Raw genomic sequence first — 17,059 nt, 5'->3', positions numbered from 1 at the left:
ACATGACCATTAAAGTCACTGATCATATAGATAGATAGATAGACATACAGACAGATAGATAGATATACATGTGTGTGTGTGTGTTCTGTATGTATGTGTATGTATGTACACAATGATTAGCGTTGATACCATTCTAATGTAAGGGTGTATTGGAAGGTTTTAATGTGTTTATTCAGTAAACATAACAAACACAATATGAATGAGTAACAACAGTCAAAGACAATAGGCAGAAGACATTTTGTTTTCTTCTGCAACATACAAATGGAGTTTATTTTCTACAATATAATATCTCAGTTGATCAACTATTCCTTAAATAAAAAAAATTCCATTAAGAAAAATTGAAATTTGCTGTGTGATTATTCTGGGTTCTTATCATTGCAATATAAATGCCCACATTCACAAACTCTTCTGAAGGACTAATCATAGCATTTAGGTGATCTTTAACAATTGTAATGGTGCTTTGGTATTTCTTGTCTACTTCACTTAAAAGAAGCATGATGTAAATAAAGACTATTGCTTATATAATGCTTAATGATAATATGTATATGTTCCCTTCAACTTTTAATTATTTGAAGTCTTCCTGAAAGGGCAGAACTAGTTTCAAGCAAAGATAAAAGGCTCCATTGTAGGAATGGAGATAAGAAAATAATGTCACATTTTGAACTTGAGAAAAGTTTTGCACATTTTTATTATTCTTCTTACAAATTGCATTTGTTAAGTGCATGATAGGTGGCTGATTTCTTTTTCTGAAATCCCTGGCTTTCCCAGATTCTCACTTAGGCATTGACTAACATAACCAATTATTTTTGGTATAAATGTGAACTTGTTGCAAGTGATAGAATTGAACCCAACATATTTCAATAATCAAGTTGGTGACATGAGTTGATCTCTTGCACAGCATGTGTTGTGCCAATTATTGACCAGTCAGCTTGTGGCCATATCATGGGACGTCATCAAATGTCTTTGAGATTTGTGCACTTTTCATCATCATCATCATCGCTTAACATCCGCTTTCCATGCTAGCATGGGTTGGATGATTTTGACTGAGGGCTGGCGAACCAGATGGCTGCACCAGGCTCCAATCTTGATCTGGCAGAGTTTCTACAGCTGGATGCCCTTCCTAACGCCAACCACTCCGAGAGTGTAGTGGGTGCTTTTTACGTGCCACCGACACGGGGCCAGTCAGGTGGTGCTGGCAATGACCTCGCTCAAATCCTTTTACACGTGCCACCGGCACAGGTGCCAGTAAGGCGACGTTGGTAACGATCACGCTCAAATGGTGCCTTTTTACATACCATGGCATGGGGGCCAGTCAGGCAGTACTGGCAATGACCTCGCCTAAATCTGTTTACACATGCCACTGGCACAGGTGCCAGTAAGGTGACGTTGGTAACGATCACGCTCGAATTGTGCCCTTTTACGTTCCACCGGCACGGAAGCCAGTTAGCTGCTCTGGCAACGATCACGCTCAGATAGTGCTCTTGCCACTCTACTAGCATGGGCACAAGTGCCAGTAAGGCAACACTGGTAATGATAAGCAGTTTGGCAATCTTCACAGAGGTTTGGAGGAGAGCTATGGAGAGCACACATCCTCACCTCTTGCCAAACAATTGCAGAGGCACTTGTGCTGGTGGCACCCAGTACACTCTGTGGAGTTGTTGGCATTATGAAGGGCATCCAGCCATAGAAACCCAGCCAAAACAAACTGGGGTCTGCAACTCCTGGCCTTGCCGGAGTCAAAGCATCCAACCCATGCCAACATGGAAAACAGACATTAAATGGTGATGACGATGACAATATTACTCCACAAACACTTTGACTATGAATAGGGCTAGAATGAGATAGGAATACTTTAACAGTTCTATATTTAAGAGATGAGGAATTGTGTACATTATTTACATTTGACGGATATTTGTCCTCATCTTGATGAAGGCTGGAGGTCATATCAGCCGAAATGTTGTGTTAACAACAAACAAGATGAGGACAAATATCTGTCAAGTGTAAATAATGAATACTTTAACAAACTGTGGCAAGTGTGGTAGTCAGAGCTGTTCACATTCAATAATCTTATTGTGCTTTTGCAGTATTAACTCTCGTACCAATATTTGGGATGTTAGACTGGATACTTGAAGAATTCTGCAATTTGGATGCCAAAATTAGGAAGACATCAACCATCACTGTCAGTTTCCACACCAACCGTAGAAAGTTATGCACGAGTCCATGTCCGACAAGGCAGAGAATACCAACAACATTGAGCAGAGGAGTAGCATCTCTTGGACCTATGGTGTACCTATTTCAGATTAAGTAGGAGAGGCTAACTTTTGTGGGGAGAATGTGAAAGCCAAGAGGACATGTTTGTATTGAAGTTAATTTGGATGATGAGTTCAAAAGAGGGAATTTCAGAGATGTCTTCAACAATTAAGACAACATACAGTTGAACTAGTTCCAGTGATTGGAGGAGTTTGGAAAGTAACACAACCCACAGCAGATTTATAGGAACAAAGGAAATACTCTGAGTATAATTAAAAGTGTTTGTTACATATTTCTAGATGAAAGACATAAATGATGGTAAAGGTTGATTCTACGTAAGTGTAGACTCTACAGAAAAATAGATGGAATATAGTGTGTAGCTTTGGCAATGAAGATGAGCCAGACATAGTGAATGGGAGATTTGTTCCTCACATATAAATAAGCTGGCTGCATAAGATCAAGGTTGAATTGAAATCCATAAATATTGTTGTGGGAGAAGAAATGATCTGCAGATTGGTTATTCTACTTTATTTTAAGATTATGTAATTTAGCTCCATAAGCCAATGTCTCTTATATCAATTTGGCAGTGTTGCCACAGTTTACAATATTGTATGATATAAGAATGTAGAAAAAATTGCTGCTAAGAGGACAGGAGATTTATGGACATTTATGAGTTATCTGTCTTGACCATTCAATACTGTGTTAGTGACTAGAATTGAGCTTGGAGTGGATTATCCAATGCCTTATTCACTTAGTTATCCAATGTACTCTTTTATCAGTGACATGAAAACTTATAAAAGATATTAGTTTATTGTTGCCAGTATTTATTATGAAGACCATATAATTTGTTTGGACATTTAAGTATCATTTGTTTGGTAATTCCATTTTAAAATCTAGTTACTAAAATATTTGATAACTGAAGTTTACACTCAATAAAGTCACTCAAAAAGTTAATCACAATTAATTTTGTTTTACTTTAGTTTTTATTGTAAAACTGCCCCATTTGCAAAGTGCTTGATGGAGGACTTTGTGAAATGGAAACAGGGAGAGACAACCTAGGGAAAAGTAAAATGATTTTGATGTAAATATTTAAATTCATTAATAAGATTAAAATAATCGATTTGGTTTTAATTATTATTGTAAATATTAATGTTTTTGTCTTGAAAAAATTTGATGTTTACTTGACAAAGGACTAATGTTTCTTTCAGAGGCAGTCCAGTTAGAAGACTAGATTGTGGTGGTGGTTTTGATATTTTAATAGCAATGTTTTTATTGTTGTTGGGATATGAAAGATCATGTTTGCTCTGAATTTAGAAAATAAAGGCAATATTGAACAATTCACAGAGAACTCCTCAAAGGATCTTCCTTGGGGAGCCGTAATTAAGATAGAATTCATATTTTTTGCAGTTGTTGCCATCTGTTAGAAGAAAAATATTAAACGCTGGACAACTCTAAAACAGTTTCAACCTTTGAAAGTAAAACAAAGACAATATATAGTTACATATGTAGATAAAGATATTTATTTTCGTGTATCAATTTAAATGAATAACAAAAAAGAAAATGAATAAAGAAATGAATAATTAATCAGTCAATGAAAATGGCAGACATGACCGGAAGTCGGCAAAGAAAAGCAAGGTTGCGCCATACGTCACTTCCGCCTTTCTCCATCAATCCGACATTTTTTTTATTGTGTTTCTCTTCTGGCGAATGTCGAAGATGACGATTGATGCAGTTCTTGCAAGCAGCCTAGTTTTTAGGTCACTGGGGCGATTCTCCAATCTAGGATAAGGGCTAAGATCAAAAACAACCCAAAAGGGGCAAAATAATTACTTGATTTATCCATTTTTTTTTTGTTCTTCCTGCGTGTAAAGCCCCGCAAATCATTTCCCAATCTGCATCGGACTCCTTTAAAAAAAAAACATTTTCTTCTTGTTTCACATGTCTTTCTGGATGTTGTTTCTCTTGGATAGCAATCATCTACATCTGCAACGATCCGGTATTCATGTAAATCGGGCCGAGAATATTTCTTGATTCTAAACAGAAGCAAATATTTGAGCTATTTTCCCCCTCTTTTCAAAAAGCTTTGCTGCATTCAAAACCTTTTTGTTTTTTGGAAAAAGAAACAATCAAAAGAAAAGAGAAGAAAAAAGATTAAAAAAAAAAGATCTGTTTGTGTGAATTATTTTGATTGAGGTGAGTTTTTAAATGATTATAAACACAAATGCTTTTATCTATTGTTTATGTATTAAGATCAACGTTTGATTATGTTTATGGCTTAATCTCGGGAAACCTCTCTGTCAAGGCATTCTTAGCCATGTCTTTATGATATATAAACATACATGTATGTAGATATATATATATATATATATATATATATATATATATATATGTATGTATTGTTTGAAGTGGTGTACGGATTTTGTATACTAAGAAATAGGAGGTAGTCAGAATTTTGGATAATTATTTTTATCTAACGCTTTCATTTCGTTTCGTAGAATAATCAGAAATGATATAAGTGTGTCTATGTATGCATACACACACATAAACACAGATGTATGATGTGTCTGTATATATATATATACATATATATATATATATTATATATATATATATATATATATATATATATATATTTACAGTGTTTAATAAAATGAAGCAGCATGAAACGATTGTACTACTATACCTTTGGATATCCTTGTTGCTTATTTTGATTATAATCACCCCATTTGATTTATATGGATAATACCATACCAAATTGTGGTGCCTTTAACTTATGTACCATATTCATCTAAATCTAAATTTTGCTGAACTTTATATATATATATATATATATATATGGATATACCTGTGTGTGTGTGTGTGTGTATTTATATATATAAATGAGTATCGATGGGAGAGTGTCTAATTTTAGGTCGGTAAAACCTGATCGGAAATAATCGATGAAATTCATCCGTCAGCACATTGAACTCTTCTTGTACATTGACAACATATTGTCCCTAAATTCCATCCACCTCTCCATATTTATTCTTCGCCCCTTCTACGATGTTTATGTGCAACCTTTAACTATTAGAATCCACAAAATATAATAACCAAGGTTGGTAAAAGAATAAATTGATTTGGGTTAGTAGTTGTTGGCAGTTGTAGGTATCAGGTAAAAGTGCAGGTGCCTGGCGACACGATCAGGGATGAGCAGCGACAATTTCAGGCCCATCCCTTCCATTATCTACCAACGTCTGTCTAATCGCTCTAACCTTGTCCCATATATTTTCTAATCAATGTTTTGGGTTTAGAATTTCGTTGAGTGTGTGTGTGTGTATATATACAAATATTCTATAATTATAATCAGGGGTCAGCTAATTATAGAATATTTGTATAATTTTACCTAAAAAGGTTATTTTAACGTATCGAACTACTTGGTAAAATTATTAATTAATTAATTAATATTACCCTTTTATTTATTATATGTATATATGTGTATATATGTATATTTATATTCATATATATATAACTTGCTTGAAAGCCACAAATTTCTCACTATTAAGAAATCTGTGACTCTGGAGTGTTGACTTCTATTTCTAGCAAGTGGAATTCCGGTACCCTAATTTATTTGTATATTTTACCTATATAGGTTAAACTTGCAGATCACTTTATTATTATTGTTATTCTTAATAATCGTGATGATACTTTATTAAATTTATATATATCTATTTATATATGTGTGTGTATATAATATATATATATAAAACTTGTGTGTCGTGACGATTCTCTCCATTTAGGAGATCTGTTATTTTTAGCTGATCGGGCTATCCTTGTAAAGGTACTTCGATGACTTGTATATGCGTCTATATATATATATATATGTATACACACACACAGTTCAAATTTACAGAAAAAAACAAACAGGTGATGAAACAACAACCAGGTGTATATATATATATGTATATATATATATATATGTATATATATATATATATATATATATATATATATATATATATTATATATATATATATATATATATATATATATATATATATATATTGATGATGATATATGTGTGTATGTATGTATAAAATCTTCGTCATATGTTTTATCAATGTTTTTCCTTGTAAAAATCGATAATGCATGTTTTGGCATGGATCGACATCGAAAATATCAAATTTATAAAGTACATTAATTGAAATAATTACCATTAATGGTAATCGAATTTATTCCATCGCGCGCGCATATATATGTGTAACCCTAAACCCCGCCGTATATTACTGGGAGATTGAGCGTCTTTACATTATTTAAGCCGGTTACTAACAGTGATTACGGCTTTGTTTAAATCGATGGACGATTCCATTGATAGGTAATATATACGTGGAACGGTTTCCTCAATAGAGATCTTTATTCTCTATCAGTTCTCGTCTTCCCTGCAACCCACCAATATTTTATACACTAGCACGCGCGCACGTGCATTATGGTATTTCCGAGAGAAAGCCATTGATAAGATTACACCCACGCATTGCCGTGTATGTATGTGTGTGTGTGTGTGAGCGTCACAGCATGGCCGCATTCCAATGATTGAAACAGGTAAAGGAAGATGTATTCTTTTATTCTATTTTGATTGTGGCCATGCTGAAGCACCGCCTTTAGTCGAAGAAACTGACCCCCCCAGGACTTACTCTTTGTAAGCCTAGTACTTATTCTATCGGTCTGTTTTGCCGAACCGCTAAGTTACGGGGACGTAAACACACCAACATCGGCTGTCAAGCAATGGTGGGGGAACAAACAAACACACACACACACACACATATATACGACGGGCTTCTTTCAGTTTCCGTCTACCAAATCCACTGACAAGGCTTTGGTCGGCCCGAAGCTATAGTAGAAGATACTCGCCTAAGGTACCACGCACTGCGACTGAACCAGGAACCATGTTTGGTAAGCAAGCTTCTTACCACACAGCCACTCCTGCGCCTATATACGTGTAAATACATGTATGTGTGTACGTATATGAAGAGATCCGTCGCACTTCTCTCTCTCCACAGCGCCTTCCTCATTCTTTCTCTCTCACTCTCTACACATACATATACACACTCATACATAATGTATGAATGGACGTACGTGTGCGCACTTATCAATTTCGCTGACGTTACGATATGAGACTTGTGTAAGGTTTGTATTATAGTTATGTATGTATAATCACCATCTGATTAGAATTCTTATATTTCGTACGCCTTACCCCACAGAAACAGTTTATCAAATCGTATCCATGTATCTGTGTTGACAGACGTGTGTTGTGGAGATGGTTACACGAAAAAAATCTGTAGAATCTTTCTCCTATTTCGCATATGTTACCAGCTCTTTACAGATTTTGGTCGAATTGCAATGACTATTATTATTGTTTTTGTTGTTTATTAAAGACTTCACGCACACAGCCGGTTTAGACAGACAAATAGGTAGACTGATAGATAGATAGACGGATGGATGGACGGACGGACGGATAGATAGATAGATAGAGAGAGAGACCTTTTGTCTCGTAGAAGATATGTCTTTTTCTTATTATTTTAGTTAAATTCCATTTACCATTATTATAATAAGTTGGGCAATCTAATGCGTTTTCAAGTGCTGAAGTGCCCAACGAAAACCCTTTGTACGAGTTCTTAGTATTTCGCTCATTCTTCAAGTTTAACTTTTGTCTTTGACAGACTTGACCTCAACGCAGTTATGTAAAACTCAGAGTACACACATTTCTTTACCATAACTCATTATCTCCTTCGTCGACATAGTAGACTGGCAGAAGGTGCAGCATTGGTCAAACTACTTTGTAGTACAGCTGTCGTCTACATTACGAGTTCAAATCCCATCGAGGTCAACTGTACTTTTCATGACCCCCAAAATGCCAAACCGTCTGCCTATATTAGAAATTGACTCGACAGAGCACCGAATGAAAGTGCTTTGTGATATTTAGTTACGACAGTCCTTTACAATTTCATCCGATAATATCAAATACCAGTTCAGTACTGGGTCGATTTAATCGATTAATATATCTCCCCCCACCCACCCCGAAATTTCTGGTCGCTGTATCTATGGCAGAAGCGATTTTCTCTGTAGTCTGGGTCACCCTGATACCATTTCAACTACGTAACTGACTGGTCGTGCAATGCGGTTATTTCGAACAACCCTGACCCCTCTCCTGCCAGCTCTTTACTATAATGTGAGCATTATCCTCTGTCAGTTTATTAAATGGCTAATTGCATTAGAGTGTTTAGCCTGTCCCGTTCATTAAATGCTGGCTTCAAGTCGCACCGAGGGCGATTTTACATCTCTCCTCAAGTCGATAAAAAGAAGTATCATCGGATATTGTGAGATGATTCAATCCACTTTAATCCTTCCCTTAAATCGGCTTTGCACCTCAGCAAAGAACTAATTATTATTATTATTATTACTACTACTACTACTAACCACATAGCTTTGCTATTAATTACTGTCTGTCGCATTTGTACAAAGCCATTACTTCTTATCGGCTCAGATGGAAAAAAAAAAAAACTATGTCGTCCTTGTTGGGGTTTTGTAATCAGAAAAATCGCGAGAGACGAAATTAAATGATAAAAGGAGACAATCCTCGTTTATTCCTCGAGTTTCTGAACATTTTATGAATTCTTTCACAATTTTTTCATTGTCAGTTCGTTCATACATACATACACACACATATATATATAGTACGTGTATGTATATCTATCTATCTATCTATCTATCTATCTATATTGTTATGTGAGTATTTGTACATGTATACATACATTTTTACTGGTAGATCTAATTAGTTCCACTACACCTGAATATACCTGTCTTTATATAACATTAATCTGATTCTAATTGTGGGAGGATCTCCTGGGTCTCATTTCCCGCATACGTTTGTATTCTCATTGGTAATGCTTTCCTGTGTATATGCATAAATGTTAAATATACTTTCCCCAAATAAATTTGCACATCATGTTCGGGGCTCCGATGAGGCTGTAAGGTGTTACTCGGGTACTCAACTGCGGAAACAGCTGTAAGCTAATGGAGTTCGTCATCATGATTATTTAACGTCCGTTGTCTATGCTGGCATGGATTGGACGAGTTCATGAGATAATTTTTTATTCCTTTATCATCTCATTTTCTTATATAACAAAACAGGAAATAGAAATTTTTTGGTGTTATTATAACAGCTGGGATTTACCCCAACTACCTACACACAATATAAATATTATGTACATATATATATATATATATTAATTATTGTATACAGTGCTCAGGTGCACCACAACCTGTCATGTATATATATGCGTGAATGTGTTAGGCAAAAATATTTCTTGGCCTTCGTTAATAAAACAAATCCCATGTAAATTGCAATGGTTTCGTTATTCCATTTGGGTAAAAAAAAAATTATTATGTGGAACGCCTTAGAAATATTTTCAAAAAAAAAAAAAAAGAAAGAAAAACCCCTTGAACCATGGAAGGAACTAAAAGTAATATATTTATTTATTTATTTATTTCCATTAGTGTGTATGTGTATCATTGGTGACCGTGACCTCTGATATTATTTACAACTTACTTTTGACGAGACGATATTTGCTTGTGCTGTTGTAGACATCTCACATTTCGACATTATTTTTCGCTTTGTCTTGTCTTTTCTTCCACGACAACTTTCAGTCTCCATCTTTGACATCTTTGCTTGTCTATTTAATTACCCACCTCTATATGTGTATGTGTGTGTATATATATGTATATATATATATATATATATATATATATATATATATATATATATATATATATATATATATATATACACACTCACATACATGCACTCACATGCCTATTTCTTTATCAATGAAACACTCTGGTATTAGATGTCACATCCAAACATGCGCAGTAACTGAAGTAGTGGCCGTGGTGATGGTGGTGGTGGTGGTGGTAGAAACTGACTGCACAGGGTTTCTAGGTTTTCAAGTACTTGGGTGCTTGTTAGTTGTTCTCCTCTGTACCACGAACGAAATATTATTCCTATCTATTCACGTTGATCTGTTGTGACGGGGCGCCGAACCTGTATATCGTTGCTCTGTTTTACTGGAGTATATTGTCTAATATTCACAAAAGAATGACTGCGTACCGAGGGGGACGGACCCCTTAATGTGACTATCGCGTCACTTGTTCATATCAGATTAACATTTGGACCCATACACCAGTTTTCAAATTATATATTTCAAATGATGATAAATTGAAATGTGCAACAAGGTATATATATTCCGTATAATCTCCCTATTTCTGTCTGTTTGTGTACATATATTTGAACACTGACACCTTCCGATGTCCTTGTATTTAAGGCATGATTTAGCTTAAGTAGTTTGAGGGAGTATTAGCTGCTATTCCTGACACTTTTAGCAGCCGTGTTATGTATGTCTATATACATATATGTATGTGTACACGTACAACAGTGTACCTGAGCACTGTATACAATAATTTCATTATTATTATTGAGTGAGAGAGCAGTTCATGCCATCAAAGTGACACTGGGGTAAAATATACGAAGCTCAATATACCCATCATGACTACCCGTCTGATTAGGGTACACCATATTATTATTATCATTAAGGTTATGACAGACAGCAGGGAGCTTGATGAAGATTTTGCTGCGTTTTCTACCATTTTCTATCAAGAAAACGTGTAGAGGCTTTTTCATTGGTTCACACACACACACACACACAAGACATGGTGTCATTTGAGGGTGATTTGACTCCTATAGCTGGTTCTTTACGCGTACCGCTTATTGGCTACATATATATTTATACATTAGCCAATTAAATGTGATTTGAGGTTAATGGGGTTGCTATTTCTAATAGGTCTAGCTACAATATACACACACACTCTTTCTCTCGCGCGCGCACACTCACACACAAACGAAAGAAAATAAGATGACAAAAGGAAAAAAAACGATTATGTTATGGACTTCATTAGCTTCCCGCTGTTTCTGGTATAAGATGCAATAGTTGAGTGCCTGAATAACACCTTAGAGCTTCATCAGACTCGAATACGAAGGACAATTTATTTGGGAAGGAATTACATTTGTGCATATATCATCATCATCATCATTTAGCGTCTGCTTTCCATGCTAGCATGGGTTGGACGGTTCAACTGGGGTCTGTGAAGCCAGAAGACTGCATCAGGCCCAGTCTGATCTGGCAGTGTTTCTACAGCTGGATGCCCTTCCTAACGCCAACCACTCCGTGAGTGTAGTGGGTGCTTTTTACGTGCCACCCGCACGGGTGCCAGACGGAGCTGGCAAACGGCCACGGACGGATGGTGCTTTTTACGTGCCACCAGCACGGGGGCCGGGCGAGGCTGGCAAACGGCCACGGACGGATGGTGCTTTTTACGTGCCACCAGCACGGGGGCCAGGTGAGGCTGGCAGCGGCCACGATCGGATGGTGCTTTTTACGTGCCACCGGCACGGAGGCCAGATTGGATGGTTCACTTACTTGTCACCAGCACTGGTATCACAGCTGCAATTTCCATTGATGTTGATCGACTTCGATTTTGGTTCTGCTTTCTGATATCTGATTTGATTTGGTTTGATTTTGATTTATATATGTATATATATATATATATATATATATATATATATATATATATATATATATACACACACACACACACACACACACATATATATATATATATATGCGCAGGAGTGGCTGTGTGGTAAGTAGTTTACTTACCAACCACATGGTTCCGGATTCAGTCCCACTGTGTGGCACCTTAGGCAAGTGTCTTCTATTATAGCCTCGGGCCGACCAAAGCCGTGTGAGTGGATTTGGTAGACTGGCATATGTTGGATGGTTTGACCAGGACTGATAAACTGAGAAGCTGCCCCAGACACCTGTCTGATTTGGCATGGTTTCTATGGCTGGATGCCCTTCCTAACGCCAACCAATGATAAATATTTTAATTTTCTCTGAACATTCTTGTGAATGTGTTTCAGATCTTTCTAGAAGATGCCAATGAAATGGCAGAGATGATGCATTGTCTTATGAGAAAGAAAAGTTTGTCTTTCTCAAACAGTAGTGAAAAATCATGTTAAGGCCAATGATGTGATATTGTGATTGTTTTCTTGTGTGTTTGAAATGTTTTATGCTCAAAAATACACAGACACTGTCAGACATTCCATCCTCATCACTACCACTGTCTTCAGGTCTGTTTTTTCCTGTTGACTTTCAGGAGATGACATCATCCTGCATATGCAAGCTCAGGATGTCATTTATAAAGCATACTGCTGTCGTTATTATCTATAGCAATTCTGTTCTCATCATGCATAGTAGTAATTCTTTATTCTCATTATCAGTTACTCCCGAAACTTTCATTTCTTTGTCTCTTCACATTGTTGTATGTCGATAAAAATGGATCTGAACAGTTTCAGTAATGAACAGCTGCTAAAATGCTACATTCAGCAGATGACATATTGTGGAATAGTGCAACAGTATGATATGACATTTGTACATATTAAGACCTGCTGAGAGGTTAATTGAAAAGAAACATACACAACTGTGCACACGCACGCACACACACACACATCTATGGCTGCATGCCATTCCCGTTTCTAACCCTCGCCTGTTTCCAAGTAAGGTAATATTTCTTATGGTCCGAGTAAGATAATATTTCTTATTTCTCTCGGAGTGGTTGGCCTTAAGTAGGGCATCCAGCTGTAGAAACTCTGCCAGATCAAGATTGGAGCCTGGTGCAGCCATCTGGCTCACCAGCCCTCAGTCAAAATCGTCCAACCCATGCTAGCATGGAAAGCGGACGTTAAACGATGATGATGATGATGGTCAGACATATTTTTCATGAAACACTGCAAATGAGCAACGTTGCTTGTATATTGATGAGGCTTGTTTACAACTATCACATGATGTCAGGGACAAAGGTACACACACACACATATGCACGCACATACACATGCGTGTATATAATATGGGCTTCTTTTAGTTTCTGCTTACCAAATGTGCTTTTGGTCAGCTAAGGCTATAGTAGAAGACACTTGCACCAGGTACTTTGTAGTGGGACTGAACCCAAGACCATATGGTCGAGACACAAGCTTTGTAACCACACGGTCACGTCTGTATCCTATAAACACATACCTTAGAGTCTCACATCTGTAATATCATAAAGGTGCTATCCAGCAGATAATGCCTTTATTTCACGTTGTTACCAACGTCGCCTTACTGGCACCTGTAAAAAGATTTGAGCGAGGTCATTGCCAGTCCCGCCTGACTGACTCCCGTGCCGGTGGTACGTAAAAAGCACCCACTACACTCTCGGAGTGGTTGGCGTTAGGAAGGACATCCAGCTGTAGAAACTCTGCCAGCTCAAGATTGGAGCCTGGTGCAGCCATCTGGTTTGCCACCCCTCAGTCAAAATCGTCCAACCCATGCCAGCATGGAAAGCGGACGTTGGACGGTGATGATGATGATGATGTTCCAGTTCACTCTTTAGAAATGAGTTGCAATGTCACTGGTGCCAAGCTGTATTGGTTTTTGACTTCCTCTTGGACAGCATCAGTGGCACGGAGAGTGGAGGCTGGTCTTCCACAAACAACCTTGCCTGGATTTGTGCCTCTTGTACTCCACTTGGGTCAACTCCCAACACTATCATTTCATACTGGAGCATATCGCTGCACGTCTTTCTTGGTCTTTTTCCTCCTTCTGGTGTCCGCTCCATCATGATAGTATCATGTCTCCCCTGTGGTAATTGAAGCACATGGCTAGTTAACCATATCCGTTGCTTGGTCACCACATCCTGCAAACTTCCCATGGCAACTTCTCGTCACCTCTTTTTCTTTCTCTCTGTCAGTCCTGGTGAGAGTTGCCCAGGGTTGAATGTAGGCAGCACCAATAGAACATGTCCAGCAGTTGAGAGATCTTCACTGTCTTCTTCCAAGTTTCAGAGGTGTAGGTGGCTGTAGGCATAACAATAATTGAGTATAGCCGCAGCTTTATCTTCTTACTGATGGCTTTTGATCTTCATATTGGACGAAAGCATTGGAATATTAACATTGCTCTACCTCTCCTCATCTTGACTTCAACTTCTGCATCAGTCTTATTGGTGATAGAGCTTCTGAGATGAGTAAACATATTGACATACTCTTTTTCATCATGTCTGAGATTGACAAGTTGTGTCTTGGATACCTCCAGTTGACATAGCTTTGGTCCTTTCGGGGCTAATCTGCAGCCCTTCTTTTGCCTCCCAAGCTCTATCACTACTCTTTAATTTATATGCAGTATTGTACCTTGTTACCAAATTTATAATTGAAGTTACAAAGAAAAGTAAACTTGCCTGTAGTTACAATAATGGATTCGAAATGGAAAATATAAAGATGACCTTTATAGTTTGCGGAGTAGATGATGTTGGCTAATGCAATGGAAAGAGATTAAATATTCATATATTCGTCTCACCTGACAAGAAGGTGTGGAACAATGCGAACATTGATCGCTTTTGCAATCAAAATAAATTGGGACTTGTCAATAAATTGAACAAAATATGAATACTGCAAATATATGACAGCTGTCTACACAGCAGTACAGCTTTATCAGTAATAAATCTAGCACGGAATATGGAAGTTAGATAATGATTTTTAATTTTGGTTACATATAAGCTAAAATTCAACATTAAATGGAATACAAAGCTGTCAGAAGTAAAACTAAGGCATTTAACTCATGAAACCCATTTTGTGCCATATTTTCTTTTGCAACAGTGGACTAATTTTGTTATAGGTTATGCATTTCAAAAAACTGTTTTTTTAACCACATAATGTGTTCTAGTTCACTAATATAAACTAGTCTATTGATTTATAATATGGCTGTGACTGGTGTCTCCTGCAGTATAGAACAAATATCATCTTTATTCTGTATTGCAGGGATCGCTGGTGATACATGTTAAAAAGTATTGAAATGTCCCTTATATCTGCATTTATGTTTTTTGTTTTTTTGCTGATTCTCAGATATATTATCTAAGCTTTAATGGTTTCTTTTTCACAAAAATGATTTTATGAAGGGGCAGCATGTGAGACTCAAGATGAGGACAAATATCTGTCAAACATCAATAATGTAAATAATGCACATAATTCCTCATCTCTTAAATATAGAACAGAATGATCAGCCAGCGTTAGAGAACAAATATTTAAGAATTGAATGTATATTTCTTGATGGTTGGGGTTCCATCATTCATTTTGTTCTCGTTGTTCTTTTTAAGTATTCAGTGCATGAGATGAACTGAATATTTCAAACTCAGGGGATAGAGTAATTAATTACATAACGAGGTATGACTCTAGGATAGTCCTACTCCTTTTGTAGTAACCGACTGGTATGTGATTTGTCGATCCTAAAGGAATGGAAAAGCACCGGTTGACCTGAGCAAAATTATAACTTGAAACCTACAGGAATGTAGTTAAATATTTCGTCTGGGGTGGGGTGGGGGTGTCACCACTGTTATAATTGTTTCTAATTTAAGTACGAGCCAGGGACATAAGTTTATTATACCATCAACACAAGTAGTTAACTAGTGTTTTACCTTATTGGCCCCCAGAGGGATGAGAGGCAGAGTTGACTTCAGCAGGATTTACACTCAGTACATAAAGGGCCAGAAGAAATAAAGAATTGCTTCCACTGTTCTAATGATTCTGCCAATACACTGCCCTCATTTACTGTTGTAATGATGATGGTGGTGGCAGCGACAGTTGTTGTTGTTCTTCTTATTTCTACTGTAGGGCAAAAAGTCTGTATATATACTTTGTTATATATATATATATGTATGTCAAACCATCCACCCATGCCAGAATGGAAAGTGGATGTTAAATGATGATGATGATATATATATATCAGTAGCCACTACACACATTTTTTTTTCTCTCCTTCTTTTTTTCTGTGTTCCTTTCTGTAGAAGAGCGTAGGCTCGAAACGTTAAAGACTTTTTCATTTCCTGAGCGTTATAATAATACATCTGTTTTGTACACCACCTGTGTTTGTCTTGTTTTTTTCGTGAATTCTCCCTATATATATATATATATATATATATATATATATATATGATGATGATGATGATATATATGAGCGGATGGGTGTATATGTGTGCTCAGTCAGTAACTTGTGGTGTGAACTTTCTCTCCTAGGGTTTTATCCTTCTCTATGCAGAGCCAACCTATTTTTATTGATGCAACCAAGATATTACCTTAGTTAACATACCGTTCTATCTGACATTGAGGCCCTCTCCCCTTAGCTGGGCCCTGAGAGACTCGTTTCCCACATGGGATGTTGGAATTTGAAATTGGAATGCAAAGTGCCAGAATATATGCTGCAGGACATCTTGTCCACCATTCAAACAGATCTGTGGGTCTTTTACCTGAACTTGTTCTTTATTTATTAACAATTAAAGGATGTGAGGGAAAGGTGACTTTGGCAGGATTTGAAATCAGAATGCAGAGAACAGGACTCTTTTACTTGTTTCAGTCATTTGACTGCAGCCATGCTGGAGCACCACCTTTAGTCGAGCAAATCGAGCCCAGGACTTATTCGTTGTAAGCCTAGTACTTATTATATTGGTCTCTCTTGCTGAACCACTAAGTGACAGGGACGAAAACACACCAGCATCAGTTGTCAAGTGATGTTGGTGGGGGGACAAACACAGACACACAAACATACACACACACACACACATCTGCATATATATACATATACAATGGGCTTCTTCCAGTTTCCGTCTACCAAATCCACTCACAAGGCTTTGGTCAACC

At 37.0% G+C, this 17,059-nt stretch overlaps 1 protein-coding gene across 2 annotated transcripts in view; it reads left to right on the top strand.

Annotated features, from left to right (window-relative positions):
- The first annotated feature begins 3,901 nt into the window (after positions 1–3,901).
- The window catches only part of LOC115227777 (arginine/serine-rich protein PNISR), a 48,512-nt gene continuing 35,354 nt past the window's right edge, over positions 3,902–17,059 (top strand). For both annotated transcript variants that reach the window (XM_029798512.2, XM_029798511.2), the window contains exon 1: positions 3,902–4,443. The gene's annotated coding sequence lies outside the window, so the exon portion shown is untranslated. The remainder of the gene's footprint in view (positions 4,444–17,059) is intronic.

Source organism: Octopus sinensis, unplaced genomic scaffold (genome assembly GCF_006345805.1).
Source record: "Octopus sinensis unplaced genomic scaffold, ASM634580v1 Contig07123, whole genome shotgun sequence".
NCBI lineage: Eukaryota > Metazoa > Mollusca > Cephalopoda > Octopoda > Octopodidae > Octopus > Octopus sinensis.
This window is presented reverse-complemented; position numbering and strand designations above follow the sequence as displayed.